This window comes from Ips typographus, linkage group LG13 (assembly GCF_016097725.1).
Source record: "Ips typographus isolate SLU linkage group LG13, UJ_Ityp_2.0, whole genome shotgun sequence".
In the NCBI taxonomy this organism is placed as follows: Eukaryota; Metazoa; Arthropoda; class Insecta; order Coleoptera; family Curculionidae; genus Ips; species Ips typographus.
In genome coordinates this window covers 4,422,076-4,435,775 of record NC_138434.1, presented here as the reverse complement: position 1 = coordinate 4,435,775, position 13,700 = coordinate 4,422,076, and the positions used below count along the sequence as shown (strand labels likewise).

Below are 13,700 nucleotides of genomic sequence, written 5' to 3'. Positions count from 1 at the left end.
ATGTTGAAGACTCTTGAGCGCATTGTGGACCGTCATATTAAGGAGGAGCTGCTCACTGTGGCCCCTCTACACGAGAAGCAATACGCTTACAGGGCGGGTAGGTCTACGGAGGCCGCCCTTCATCACCTCGTACAGAGGCTGGAGAAGGGCAGAGCGCCCGGATGCGCCACCCTGGCGGCGTTTGTGGATATAGAGGGGGCGTTTGACAACACCTCCTTTGCATCGATATGCCAAGCCCTTGAGCGGCGTGGGGCCCATCCGGTGGTTGCCGGGTGGGTGAAAACCATGTTGTCCAACCGTTTGGTTTTTGCGGAGCTCAACGCAGTCACGTCGGAGGCGTGGGTCGCCAGGGGATGCCCCCAAGGGGGCGTTCTCTCGCCCACTCTTTGGTGCCCTAGTTGTTGATACTCTGCTGTGGAGACTCAACTCCGCAGATGTCTACGCCCAGGCCTACGCGGACGATGTGGCCATTCTTTCGAGTGGTCGTGCCGTCGGGGGCCTGGCGAGGAATATCCAGGCTGCCCTTCAATCAACACAGGTTTGGTGTGAGGGGGAGGGGCTTTCTGTGAACCCGGAAAAAGTGGAAGTCGTCATCTTTACGAGACGACGAAAACTCGGGCCGTTGCCGGACTTAAATCTGTTTGGCCGCATTCTGGGGTACAAATCCCAGGTCAAATACCTAGGGGTCATTCTAGATTCCAGGCTGACCTGGAACGAGCACCTTGCAGTCAAAATCGGGAAGGCCCGCAATGCTCTCTGGGCGTGCAAAAGGGCCTTTGATACCACGTGGGGACTCCAGCCGAGAATCCTTCGATGGATATACTGCGCTGTTGTTCGCCCAATGATAACATACGGAGCGATTGTTTGGTCCGGAGCTATGGATACGGCCAAGTCACGAGCCTTGTTGGACAGGGTTCAAAGACTTGTCTGTGTCTGTATTACAGGTGCAATGAAAACTGCCCCAACAAGGGCACTGGAGCGGCTATGTGGGCTCGAGCCGCTGCACCTGTTTATACAAAAAGAAGCCGCCAGGGCAGCCCACAGACTGGCAGGTCTCAATATGCTGATTACAGACTCAGCTGAACCGTGGGGTCATCTCGGGGGCTGGGGGGAGGCGTTGAGGGAGTGCCCGGAACTGTTGATGAAGCAGGATCGGGTGCCTCCGACGCTTCTGTCAAGCGGACCTCTAAAGTTTGTAGTACCCGAGAGGGAGGACTGGAATTTCTCTCAAAACTCTATCCTCCCGTCGCATGGAGACGTCTGGTTTACAGATGGATCCAAAACCGTGACGGGGGCAGGGGCAGGTGTGTATGGTGCAACTTCGGGGACGAGGCTTAGCTTCCCTCTAGGCTGCCACTGTACCATCTTCCAGGCCGAGATCTTTGCGATCATCCGATGCGGGGAGTTTATTTTAAACTCACCGCTATACCGGAAGGATATATTTATCTGTACGGACAGCAAGGCAGCAATGGCTGCCTTAAAAGCTGATTCAACGACGTCTGCGCTGGTGCTGGATTGTAAGAAAACACTCTTGTCGCTCGCGCGGATGGCCAAGGTACGCCTAACTTGGGTCCCGGGGCACTCCGGTGTTAGGGGAAACGAGGAGGCGGACAGGTTGGCCCTATGTGGCTCCAAAGAGAGCCCCGTAGGGCCCGAACCTATTGTAGGACTTGCCGGTGTGGTCGGATCCGCCATTGTGGACCGTATCTTCTGGCAAAGATCCGATATTGCTTGGGAGGAGGCCGGAGGCATGCGGCAGTCGCGATGTCTCATGGGCTTCTTTTCAAAGAACAAGTCGAAGTCACTGATGGAATTATCCAGAAAGGACCTCAGATGTGTGACAGGACTTCTCACGGGTCACTGTCAGATGAGAAGACACATGCACATTCTGGGTCTGTCACAGGATCCGATATGTCGCTTGTGTCAGGAAGACGAGGAAACTCCGACACATGTTCTCACACAGTGCCCGGCACTTGCGACGATCAGAAAAGAGCTTTGGGGTAAGAGTGTGATCAACCCCTTAGATATTCAAGGTACCCGGCCAAGGAGGCTCTGCAGCTTTGTCAGGGCCACCGAATTGGAGGGGTACTAGCTTGTGATGGGTCACAATGGGCCCGGCTAGCGGCCTAAGTGTCTTCTCCGTAGGGAGCCCATCAAACTACATTCATTCATTTAAAAGTGTGCATATTTCCTTTACGGTGGAAGATATAAATTCCGATCCCCTATCAGTAGCAATCTCCTGTGGAATCCCGTATCGTAAGATAAAGTTTTCCACAAAAGATCTTGCCACAGACACAGAATCCTTGTTTTTTAAAGGATGATGTGTTAAACGTTTCGCAGTCACTTGCGTCCGTATTTGAACCTACGAAAGGATTTCTCTTCCGCTTCTGATTAGTTTTTCGTCCGCGGTACCGGGGAAATTCAAATTCAGAGTCGCCCGTTTCCTGATCAGCATTGAAAACGTCAATCTCGGGTGTTTTCGATGTTTTACCGGTGTTTTGGTCATTCCAATTATTTTCACATGTACGGGATTCCTTTGCGGCGTTGTGTTTATGTTTATTCTCAGTGTTGACGCTTAGAGATGGCAAACGTTCGGATTTATCAGCATTTGTACGGCCGTTCTTATCATCGGGTCGCAATCTAACGGGTTTTTGTGATTGTTGTGTTTGATTGCTTACCATAGTGATTGGATCTGATTTCTTCAATTTTCCTTCCAGGTAATTGGCCTTCTCCTTCCACAAACTGCAGTTTTCTTCCAATAATGAATACTTCTGTTCTAATTCCTTAATAATTTTCAATAGATAGAATGTTTCATTGCCAATAACATTTTTAACCTCATCGGATTCCACAGCTGTATGTTTACAAATAGCTTTTTTTAAAGATGCCGCCTGGATTAAGCAGGCAGGATGGAAAGCCTCCAGACACTTTGAACACTTTACCGTATTAACCACAGTTTTATTACAATAATTACACTGGATATCGCTTACACTTTTGGAGCGAACTACAAGCGCGTCCTTAGTCGGCGCCATCTTTTTCAGGAAGAATGGTGCGCGGAAAACTGCTTGAGATTGAATGTTGAAAAGACTCGGTTGCTAAACTTTGATAAACAAAAGCAAAACTACTCCCTTTACGTTCCCTCTAAAGGTGGATCTATTCCAGTCGATAGCGGCACAAAATTTCTAGGAGTTTATCTGGAACCACAATTAAATTGGGAAATAAACAGCAAAGTCCTTGTTTCCAGACTAAGCAGCATCTGCGCTCTTTTGCGCCGACTCCGAGATGTTCTGACCTTAGATTCCATTCGAATGTATTACATTTCCTGTGTCCAACCATTAATCTCATATAGTATCCTGTTCTGGGGTTCTTCAGCCGGCGGCTCATCGTCGGTATTCATAGCACAAAAACGCATCATTCGTACTATATTCAATTTAAAACCTACCACTAGTTGTAAATCCTATTTTAGTAGTTTTAACGTTTTTACTGCTCCGGCATTGTATTTCCTGGCACTGGTGGTTTTTGTGAAGAAAAACCCTGAGCTCTTTAATAGAAACTGTGATATTTATACCCCCGAAATGTCGATGGGCACCAGGTGTGCTACTGATCTTCGCGTACCCAGACATCAGTCAAGTTTCTTCGAAAAAGGCCCTTTTTATAGAGCGATCAAAGCATACAACATGTTGCCACGTGATATTCGACGGGTTCGGGTTGCCGCCTCGTTCAGAGAGAGAGTCATCACTTTTCTTAAGGAAAAACAATATTATTGTTTCAATTTTACCAGGTAATTGTCATATTATTAAATGTTGTATTTTAAATATGTACTGTCACTTATACATCAATCTAGTTTTAAATTTTTAAAAATGTAAACTCTACTTTTACTTTAGGTGTTTCAAACACCAAGATGTGACGTTGCTTTGTGATCTTGGTATCATTTTGATGGCAATAAATTTATTATTATTATTATTATTATTATTATTAGCATTTACTGTAATCTATATAAATGATGCAGCGCAGCATTACATTTTAATCATAATTTCTGTCATAACCAGTGCGGTAATACACATATTGCTTTTCGTAATTTCGAGTTTTATTTTTTAAAAACGCTAGTTGCCGAAAAGTAAATAAAATTACCGTTCAAGTTGTTTACATGACTAATTTTGTTCGCGCAGTGCATACACGGAAATCCTTGCTTTACAGCATTAGGGAAATAAATTTCATACGTTCCATTTTTTATTTTTTAGGAATGGAAAATGGATCGTACATACTAACACATAAATAAGAGTTAAAAATGATGCTAAAAATAATTTTGTTATAAGACATGATATTGTATATTAAGCCTTAAGTTGCACATATTAACCTTTGTTCTTATATTTCATGTAACACTGAGGACTATATGAGAAGGAAGCCAAAGCAGACTATGATGAGCTATTATCGTTATTGGAATTCACGATGGGCCTGTACGTTGATGCTGAGGTCCAAGCTAGCCGAATCATCGATTGAATAATCGACCCACACCACAAACATTTATGGGACATTAATCATAAAGGTGTTCAGTGATGTGAGATGCGAAGTTTTGCTCATAGGACTAAGCCTCTATTAAACTTTTCTCAGTGTTGCAGTATTTTTGTTGTTCTGCCATTGCCAGAATCGGATAGATTTAGGGTAAATAAAAGTGCATAATGTTGTTTAGGTATAGTTACTGGAAAGGAAAGATTTTATTAGGTTTCTTGTTAGAATAAGAACTAACTTACTATTAAGAAATGATTGTAACCAGTGTCCTTGGACAAACTTAACTGAGTACCATGTAATACTCACATATGTAAACCTACTAACCATTATTATAATGTCTTCGTATTTATTAGGTAAACGATATATTTTTATTTTTGTTAAAAATTTTAATTATTGTTCATATAAAACTGGGGACCAGTTTTTCTGGGGCGGAGGCATATGTCACGAATGGAAAATCAATTAATTCAAAAGATGGACTTATTGACTTAAAAACATAAGAATATTCGAGGATTGCGAAATATTAAGCGCAAGTTATGTGACGGTCCTGTACGAGTTCCGCTGAATAAGCCAGATGCTGACAATGCAGTTATATTGAATAAAACCATTTTTATGTTAATTATTAAGGGACTTCATTTTTAGCTCTAAGACTAGTTAGATGTTAGATTAACCACAATAAACGTAATTAGTAAATTTTAGTTGTTTTTAAAAACGGCCTTGCCATATCGAAATAGTTAACTGGCGCAGTCGGTAGAATCTGTCAAGGTCCATCTATCGAAGAGTGACTTTTCGTTCAACGATTTATTGGCAGATCGATTTGTTCGCGAGTTCGGTAATTAACAACTTGTTGTTCGAGAGCATATCGACCGGGTTTAAACATTACTGGACAGTGAATCGTAATAGTGGTTTGTTTAATCGATTAACAAAACCATTCGTGGAAAGTGTCACCAAATTGGACATTTTCGCAAGGACTACAATTTTTGGAATGGACCACATCGCCATCCAGAAACTTGGGACCTTATAGTATTGATATGGTCAAGTTCGCCGTAATTTTTATGTAAGTGCAATTTATTTCATGTCGCATTTAGAAACAATAATTGAAGAGTTAAGTAATTTGTCAATTGAAGGCAAAGAGAACCCTTTAACCGACTCTACTCAAAGTTCCAAAAAATTACTTGAAGTTCCATTAGTAACTAAACAAGAAGTCAATAGTTTATCAATTAAAATTTTAAGTAGTTTTAATATGGCACATTTTAAGCCTGAATATTTAAAATGCGTACCCGAATTTGATGGAAACCCCAACGATTTAAACCGTTATTTGTCAACTTGTCAGAGTTTAATAGACAATTTTTATAATACCGCTAATCAGCGTGATTTTCAAAATGTCTTTTTACTGAATAGTTTAATAGGTAAACTAACAGGAACTGCTAAAATAATCGTTAATATTCAAAATGTCACGACATGGGACGATTTAAAGGCAGTATTGCATCGAAATTTTGCAGATCAACGTGACAAATCTTGCTTAAACAGAGACCTAGTAATGCTAAAACAAAATTCGAATGAAAATCAGAATCAATTCTATGATAGAGTATTACATCTATAGAATTTGCTTTGTTCGTACATAGATAGTCATGAAAACTCTGATGCTGGCAGAATTTTAAAAAAAGGTTTATACAACGATTTAGCTTTAAAAACCTTTCTGTCTGGTTTAAAAGAACCATTAGGCACTACTATACGCTGTATGAAACCTAATAGCCTAGCTGAAGCTCTTCAATATGTCACTCAGGAGCATAACAATAATTATTTCCAAAACTTTGCCAAAAATCAATCCCAAAATTTTAATAAGTCAAACTCAAGACCACAACCGGTTCAACAGTTTAGAACTCCTTTCTTGACCCAACCTCAACATCATTTTTCTTCATTTAATTCTCATACCCCTCATAATCTATTTACGCCCAGACCTCAAATTGCGCAAACTTCGCAATTTCCTTCACAACCTATAAACATTCGCCCTAATTTTAATAAAATTACCCAACGATTTCCTACTAATTCTCATGTATTTGGTCGACCAAACCAATCAAATGTTTCCAGACCAAATCAGAATAGACCACTTTCCAACCCACAACCTATGAGTGTCTGTACGTCAGGGCCAAAAGGACCTTTAGTTCCAACTAATAGATTCCAAAGGCCTAATCCTCAAAACAATCAACCAAAATATCTAGTGGAAGAATTATATAATACAGAAATGCAACCTAATTTCGACTATGATCAATACGATCAATTTAATCAATACGGGTTATCGGAACAGTATTCATCAGGAGTTACTGATTATTACGCAAATCCAAGCACACTTGCTAATTCTTGTGAAAATGACGGAGAAAATGCTGAATGTACGTATTCGCAAAATTTTCTGGAAAATCCGACCTTAGACAACAATACCAATGTCATCGACCCCCGAGAACAAAACACCACAAATTTTCAAGTAACGCCTCAGATACACAATCAAACATAGCAATTTCCCTAAATTTAACAAACACCAGTGAACTGTCTTACATTACTCTACCGGAAGATAACATTAAACTTTTAATCGATTCAGGATCTACAAAATCTTTTGTGAATCCCGAAATAGCAAACAAATTTTATAGTAACTACATTGCAGCTGACCCATTTATTGTTAGTACTGTATTCCAAAAATCAGCTCATCGATATAGTGCTTCAATACCTGCATCAAACATTTTCAAATTACCATCTAATCAAAATTTAAAATTTTATTTGTTTAAGTTTCACAATGTATTTGACGGTCTTATTGGTCTCGACAATTTGAAATTACTACAAGCAAATATTGATTTTAATAATGGTTATCTTATTACACCACATACAAAAATCAAACTTATGTATTACCAAACAAAACCTGAACTGAATTTCTCCTCGTACCGAACAAGTAATAAAACTAAAAACTACTCTCAATAAAGGTGAAATAATTATACCTCATCAAAAAATACACAATTGCGAAATCCCTGAATGTTTGACTGTTGCAAAAGATGGATTTGCATTGACCACAATTTTAAATAATTCTTGTATGCCTGTCACTTTAGATTTTTCGGAACCAATACTAGTCGAACAATTTAATCGTAAAGAAATTGAAAATATCGATTTAAATAATTTTGATGAAACAGCCAAACCGAAATTAGACTTAAACAAACTAAGACTTGATCACTTAAATTCATAGGAAAAAGATGAAATATTGAAATTATGTAAAGAATTTTCCGACGTTTTCTATCAGGAAAATACATCACTTACTTTTACTACAAATATTAAGCATCACATAAGAACAACTGATGAAGTGCCTATTTACACCAAGTCCTATAGGTACCCCTTCATTCATAAGAAAGAAGTGGAAAATCAGATTGGTAAAATGTTGAATCAAAATATAATCAGACCATCAAACAGCCCATGGTCAAGTCCAATTTGGGTGGTACCCAAAAAGATAGATGCATCTGGGACTCAAATGGAGAGTAGTTGTAGACTACCGTAAGCTTAATGAAAAAACTATCGACGACAAATTCCCTTTACCAAACATAACCGATTTGTTAGACAAGCTGGGAAAATGTCACTATTTCACAACCCTTGACGTTGCTTCAGGATTTCACCAAATTGAAATGAATGAGGAAGACATCCCTAACACCGCGTTTAGTACAGAAAACGGACATTTCGAGTATTTGAGAATGCCTTTCGGTTTGAAAAATGCCCCCGCCACTTTTCAACGCGTAATGGATTCGATATTACGAGGTATTCAAAACGAAAAATGTTTGGTTTATCTCGATGATATCATCATTTTCTCCACGTCATTACAAGAACACCTTACAAATTTAAAAGCTGTATTTAAACGATTCCGCGACTCAAATTTTAAGATCCAACTCGATAAGAGCGAATTTTTACGTCGAGAAGTCGCATATTTAGGTCATATAGTTACCCCCAACGGTGTCAAGCCGAATCCAGACAAGATTTCTGCAATCAAAAAGTACCCCATTCCAACTATCACCAAACAAATTAAAGGTTTCCTTGGTTTATTAGAATACTATAGAAGATTCATTAACAATTTCGCCAAAATTACTAAACCTCTCACTAAATGCTTGAAAAAAGGAGCCAAAATTCAACATGATAAAGAATTTTTAGATTGTTTCGGAATTTGTAAAAATCTTTTGATAAACGAGCCAATTTTGCAGTATCCGGATTTTTCCAAGTCTTTCAACTTAACGACCGATGCGAGCAATGTTGCATTAGGTGCAGTTTTAAGTCAGGGACCACCAGGTCGTGATCTTCCAGTAGCGTACGCTTCACGTACTTTAAACTATTCCGAACAAAATTATTCCACTATAGAGAAGGAATGCCTTTGTCTCGTATGGGCTACAAAGTATTTCCGTCCCTATTTGTTTGGACGAAAATTCAATATCATAACTGATCACAAGCCATCACAATGGTTGTTTTCACTCAAAGATCCCAGTTCAAAACTGCTACGCTCGCGCATTAAATTGGAGGAGTATGATTACAAAATATTGTACAAAAAAGGAACATCTAATACGAACGCGGACGCATTGTCAAGAATCGAGATTCATGCAAAGGAAGACGAACCGTTTTCTCTTAAATCCTATATGGAAGAGTTTAACAAGCAGTTAGAAAGAGAAACAGAACAAGCATCTACTTCAGCACAACGTCCGACATCACCCCAACTATCAACATCAAATAGACAAGAAATAGATCAAGCGTCAATGTTAGTCCAAATCGATAACCATCAATCAGAATTTGATACGAACGATGAAAGACAAGATAATCAAAATGATGAACAAGACAATGATACTATTCATACAAACAACGATCAAGACTCAATAGTTGGAATACCGATAGCCGATATCCCTGTAAATTATGGGGCTAACCAAGTCAGAAGATCGCAAACATTACACTCGCCGGTAAACCCAAAGTTATCAATTATATTCGAAAAGAAACGCAGCTTGGTTGTACAACTTAGTAAAAGTAATTTCGAAAACGATGTTTTAAAGTTAATCAAAGAAAACATTGTCCCCGGTAAACAATATCATCTGTACTTCGAAGAACCAGGCGTATACAAACAATTTTGCGAAGTAGTGAGAAAGTATTTTAGATGGCCTTCTCTAAATCTCAAGAGATGTTTAAAAAAATTCTAGTTGTAGACCATTTAATATCCCTATACTTTCAAAGAGAGTTATAGATCATTTTGTTTTGAACATAAAAATTCAAATTAATGTAGAATTTTTTTAAGGTTTTTATTGGCCAGTTTTATCCATTTATAGGATATAACAACCAGCAAAAACCTGATGAATATCCATGCACTATGTTTTTGAAAAATAATCAAAACTTTGTTTGCCACCACAGACAAAGGTTTGTTACACAGTGTTAACGTATGCACATTGTTATCAAGTCCTGCTAAATTTATTACATATTGTCTGTTATATAAAATCATTAAAATACTATCTTTTTGCAAGTATCATAACTATCCTGCTGCTAATGTTTATAACCTCTCCTTGTTTCCCCATGTCTATAAAAAACACTATTTATGTTATTATTAAGTTTACCATTAATATATGTGTATGACCATTATGATAGTTACTTAGGACCACCATAGAATAAGCACCTAAAAAGGCATTGTCGATATGACACACATACTTATAGTTACTATGTACATGGTAACATAATTCTGGCATTGTTCATTGCACAACTTGTGTCAAAAAATTACACAATTTTATAAGAAAAACATGGAGAAACCCTATAAAGTAGAATGTGGTGTCTAATTTCCCAACAATGAAAACTCAGAGAAAAAGTCTGTTTCAGTCAGTTTCACTCAAATCTCTGTCAAAGTAATAGGAGTGCTATTTTTTAAATTTGATGGTGTGTCGATAATTTTCTGAAGATATTCATATTTTGTTACCATTTTACTAGGTTTAACAATTATACAGGGTCAAAAACAATGATTATTTTATTATATGCTCATGCTCATAGGAAAAATTCAGAAAAAAGAAAATATACAAAAGCGAAATAAATTTAATGATAATTTATTTTTCTTTAATAAATCAGTAAAAACAAACACAAACAAACCTAGACATAAACATAGCCTAATTAAACTTTTAAACTCTTAAAACAATGTATTAACATAAAAGAATGACATTTCTACCAACTTACAATAGCACATATACTTATAGGTATCAATACTATTTAGTAATACATTATACCTAATTAGTGTAATGGAAACTATAAATTTCATAGATTTATTTAAGTGTTAACTCCCATATGATATTAAAAGTTCTATTATCACAGACAAGTTTATATAGAATCACTACTATAATATACAAACTATAAAAGCATATGTAACTTTAGTTGGTGCTACATTGGTGTGATCTGCATGCAAATCAAAAAAATCATCATTATACCTACACTACAATAAAATGTAGCAATTCATGGATCTAGAAACAAAAAAAAATGATACACAGAGAATATGAGAAGTAGGTATTAACTAGGTAACATATACTTACATACATATTAAACAATGTGTAAATCAACCAGATTTATACCTCAACAGGTATATGCTGAAGCTGGATGCAGTTTTTTCAAATGTATTTGACTCTCTGTGTTTCCAAAAACGGTTTCCATTTGGTTTTTATTAGATACTGTCTTTGATAATAATTGTGTTACTTAATAAAAGTTCCAGTATACTTCATGCACATTGGCTATATGAGCTGTGTGGGCAGATTATCAAAGATTTTCTGAAACAAAAACGAAAATGTTGAAATTATAAGTCCTTCATAATACCATTACACTTACCTGTTGCAACTTTCCTCAGGAAAACTCGGCTGATGATAAATATAAACATGCCCAACTATAAGTAATCGATTTAACTCTGATTTACCAGTCTAAAACTGTCCAGTAATAAAAATCAATCACAATTTGAGTAAATTTCCAATCAACATGTAAACAAAGCCGCCATTATTAAATATGACCTGCTGTCCGCATTCCACAAATTCCACAAAACCGCGGCCTGCCGAACGCCATTCGGATGACGTCACGATCTCGCCCGAAGCGACTTCGGGTCGGTTCCGAACCGTCGCCCTTCTGGCCGGTCGCTGTTTTGGGAAACGCGCAGGGTGTATACTTTTTACCTAAGATAAAAACAAAGTATTATTTAATAGTTAAAGTAAATCTGTATCTATAAGACTATAAGGATTGAATGAAACAAAAGCAGATTTTTCTTTGATTTGATGTATTGCGCAAAATTAATAAGGCATGCATAATCAGAGAGCGCATGAGCGCAATATTATTCATGTATTGTAAGTTCTAAGGTGTGATTTGCTCATCACCATCATTTTTGCTAAGGCAGAAAAACGAAGAATTAGGTTATGTTGACAAAATAAGATGTTTAGTCTTTGTACACATACAATTTACCCAACAAAAAACAGATTGTTTTGAAATTGGATGTCCAGCTTTTTGGGCCTAATCATTTTAGACTGAAATATATCAGAAATAATTCAATAAGAATTGGGGATTTGGAAATATTGGGACAAATTATATCGGAGAAAAATGATGACACTCGTCCAAATAATAATAATATACAAACACATATTGATTAATGATACCTATTTCTTTCAGTATTTATCTTTTGAGTATAGTACACATATTATTAATATTAAATTAAAATAAGACAGGCATTGGAGATACTCTAATGAATACTATCACAAAAATGACTAATAACATACCTAATCAAACCATAAGGAGTAACAGCTATAGTATAGATATATAGCTGTATGACAATTATTATTTAAATAATACAGTTCAAACACTGGTTATTACACTTCATTCTTTAAAATGTTGCCTTAAAAATACCCTCTTCCAAAACATTCCACATTGGATTTCAGTAGTGCCCTGTCAACCTAAACAATACAAAAATAAATAAGTATGTAATTTCAATAAATTCTAGTAAAACTTACCATCTGTAACATTAATGATTGCTCTGGTTTATTCTTATTGTTGCAAAAGACCAAATCTTCAGAGCCTTTGGAGTATTCCTTTATCCTGTAAACATAATCAGGTCAATTTAAGGTAATATCTATTTATTTTCAAATGATTTAATATTATTATTCAACAACAAAATAATACACCTCACTACTTGACGGCTTCCTAAATTAAGCCATTAAAAAGCCCATACCAGCTAAAAGGAATTTCAAATAGTATACCTACTTGTAATTGTTGAAGTCATAAACAAGCATCTCCAAAACTTTAAAATAGTCTGCGCTTTTTCCCGTCCACAACCTGAAAAATAATTACACCAACACGTAGACGAACACCACAGATAGTTTGAGGCCAGAAAATAGGTATATATTGCAGTATCTGTTATTGCAATATTAAAATAATCAAAGACAAGATATTTCCAACCAAACAAAACAATATTTTAATTAATAATAATGTGAGGTTAGAATAGGAACGAAAACCGATGATCATTTGCCATTTCCCCCTCCACCAGTAAAACCGAAGATTGCCGAAGTCGCCCTTACGCTCATCCCGATCTCTCATGTCACTGTTCTGGCCGGTCGCTGTGTTTACCGGTCGCCGTTTTGCGCGTTTCCCTTCGGAATGAGCGTAAGGGCGACTTCGGCCAAGGACGGTAAACAGTAAAGGAGTGCTTAATCCCATAAGCGCAATCTTGCCGGTATCGGCTCGGGCCGGTGACGATTTTTACGTCACCATGGGTCTCTCGCGTTCGCGCGATTGTTTTGCGCGATGCGCGATTGCAGTCGATCATTCACGAATATGATCTCGTACATAGCATCTCGGGCGAATATTTAGCGTATTGTGCACCCGAAGGCCCACTGTGACGTCAGAATTCATTCGCCGCCGGGAAACAAAATCGGCCGATCGAGCAATCCTTGACTGTTTAATATCCTTGGACTTCGGCAACCTTCGGTTTTAAATTACGTTTTGCTCCAGCAAAGCGGTTCGAAATTGAAGTTTTTTACTTTTAAGAAATTGACAATGAAACACCCGTTCCCTCAGACAACTCTATTAAAGCAAAAACTGGGTTACAATAATTTGTTACTAACTTTAAGTCTGACAAAATACTGAACACTTTTCCTTCACCTAGCAAGATTATATATTATTTTAATAGATAAGTTCTG

General features: G+C 37.6%; 2 long non-coding RNA genes across 4 annotated transcripts in view; both read right to left on the bottom strand.

The window, feature by feature from the left end:
• The window catches only part of LOC145737349 (uncharacterized), a 164,907-nt gene that overhangs the window by 52,355 nt on the left and 98,852 nt on the right, over nucleotides 1-13,700 (bottom strand). The window lies entirely within an intron of this gene.
• Nucleotides 10,574-13,123, bottom strand: LOC145737163 (uncharacterized). Of its 3 annotated transcripts, XR_014180294.1 has the most exons (5): nucleotides 12,766-13,123; nucleotides 12,516-12,600; nucleotides 11,356-12,458; nucleotides 11,067-11,297; nucleotides 10,574-10,997 (listed from the first exon to the last, which is right to left on the bottom strand). It is a non-coding gene; the product is annotated as an uncharacterized LOC145737163 (long non-coding RNA). The 3 variants fall into 3 exon arrangements; XR_014180293.1 differs by having other exon boundaries at nucleotides 10,574-11,297; nucleotides 12,762-13,090; XR_014180292.1 differs by having other exon boundaries at nucleotides 10,574-11,297; nucleotides 12,766-13,045.